The sequence below is a fragment of the Schistocerca americana genome, chromosome 1 (assembly GCF_021461395.2).
Source record: "Schistocerca americana isolate TAMUIC-IGC-003095 chromosome 1, iqSchAmer2.1, whole genome shotgun sequence".
NCBI lineage: Eukaryota > Metazoa > Arthropoda > Insecta > Orthoptera > Acrididae > Schistocerca > Schistocerca americana.
Genome location: NC_060119.1, coordinates 175,729,313 through 175,731,571, shown reverse-complemented (window position 1 = coordinate 175,731,571; position 2,259 = coordinate 175,729,313). Strand labels below are relative to the sequence as shown.

At 45.6% G+C, this 2,259-nt stretch overlaps 1 non-coding gene across 1 annotated transcript; it reads right to left on the bottom strand.

Annotated features, from left to right (window-relative positions):
* Window positions 1-1,282: 1,282 nt before the first annotated feature.
* On the bottom strand, window positions 1,283-1,357 carry Trnat-cgu. Its single transcript has one exon. It is a non-coding gene; the product is annotated as a tRNA-Thr (tRNA).
* Window positions 1,358-2,259: the final 902 nt, after the last annotated feature.

Genomic DNA, 2,259 nt, shown 5'->3' with positions numbered 1-2,259 from the left:
GGAACTTGGCCAGCGTGAACATCGCTAAGCATGGAGCGTACTGCAAGTGGTTTTTAGCTGCAGGAATGCTTTGTGACACTTGGCCGACTAAAGGATCGGAACGCATTTCTTTCAGAAATGGTTCAAAGAAACCCTGAGGTGAACTTTCTGGGGAATGAACTTTTCATACCAGTTCACTTTGCCCAGAATAGACTGCGGTTCCTTTAATTTTTTCGGGGCTGGCAGCTTTGTGATCGGATTAGCATGTTCTGCTATCCCTGTGGTCTCTTTGCTAATTCATAAATGCCTCAAATACTACGCAGACGATGCAAATAACTTGTATCTCTCCTGATTACAACGGAGCCCATTTTCCAACAGCTGCCGAAATAGTACTTTTGCATATGCTCTTCTCGAAGCAGCATCCGTCATGCAAATGACATCAGAATAGCTTTTGCGCTTCAGAATACCTTGAGTTAGTTGCTTTACGTATCTCTGAAACATTTGGTGACACAAAGGCGAACCCAAGTGGACACCTCTTGTACATTGCAAAAGAAGTATTTAATACCTGGATTTTCCGTGTGTCTACGCCTAGAGGTAGCTGTAGGTACGGATCCTTCAAATGTATCTTTGAAAAACACTGGCGCTGTTAAATTTGCTATTTTCCACTGGTTGAGGGAATGATTGGCTTGATGTCGAGCTCACTTTGCGTGTCTCACGGCCTTAAACCACTGAAAATTCTTATGGAACCGTTTGCTTTCTTTACAATCACGTGGGTATTACCCAATGACTAGGTGGGATTGGTTCAAATATCCTCAGCTCCTGGAACTTGTCTAACTTGGACTTCAGTGCATAAAGCAATGCAGATAGAACTAGCTCCACGTGACATAATTTAAGCACAGCAGGCAACTTCAGTGAAATATGCGCTTCAATTTTTTTGGCCAACCCAGTATCGGTTCTGTAATAACGATTCTACATCCAGGAGTGGTACCGAGCCTTATGCGAAGTTCACCTCATCAAATACTTGGAAACCAAATACAACGAACGGATCTAAGCCTATAATATTTAGAGCCATTGGCGAACTTGCGACCAAGAAAGTTATTTACTATTCCACGTTCTTCCATTTCCCACACGGTAAATTGCCCTCACAATCATATCTTTTGTCGACTGTATGAAATAACCAGCCGCTGTAGCAGCTGCAGATTGGGAAATCCAGAACGCTGAAGTTTTCCTGGTTACAGAATGAGATTTTCACTCTGCAGCGGAGTGTGCGCTGATATGAAACTTCCTGGCAGATTAAAACTGTGTGCCCGACCGAGACTCGAACTCGGGACCTTTGCCTTACGCGGGCAAGTGCTCTACCAACTGAGCTACCGAAGCACGACTCACGCCCCGTCCTCACAGCTTTTCTTCTGCCAGTACCTTGTCTCCTACCTTCCAAACTTTACAGAAGCTCTCCTGCGAACCTTGCAGAACTAGCACTCCTGAAAGAAAGAATATTGCGGAGACATGGCTTAGCCACAGCCTGAGGGATGTTTCCAGAATGAGATTTTCACTCTGCAGCGGAGTGTGCGCTGATATGAAACTTCCTGGCAGATTAAAATGTGTGCCCGACCGAGACTCGAACTCGGTGCCGAGTTCGAGTCTCGGTCGGGCACACAGTTTTAATCTGCCAGGAAGTTTCGTTTCCTGGTTGATTTGAAAAACTACTACCCTCCATATATACCTGTAATTGGGCCACAATACCACATCAAGAGTTTATTGTGTGCAGGGCCAGTTCTGCCAACACAGCACTTAAAGCACTCAGTATCACTTGGTCAAGTTCTACTACCCACGTTTATTAAGCAAGACGGCCTCATCAAGCAACAGTGTCATTTACATCCCTAGACAAAAAAAGGGTTCAAATGTCTGTGAGCACTATGGGACTTAACATCTGAGGTCATGAGTCCCCTAGACTTAGAACTACTTAAACCTAACTAACCTAAGAACATCACACACATCCATGCCCGAGGCAGGATTCGAACCTGCGACCGTAGCGGTCGCGCGGTTCCAGGCTGAAGCGCCTAGAACCGCTCGGTCACTCCACCCAAGACACACTGCCGACAAGTACCCTCACTAAAATGTCAAAAAAATGTTGGCTCTGAAGACGCTTGTGGCTTTCCAAACAGTCAGGGACAAGACTGAAGCTTCAACGAGTGTGAATTACTAAGTCTATTGAAATCTACCTGGAGCTAGATGCGTTTGCTTCCACAGGGCTAGCACCACCAGCATCTTCCGGGAAAG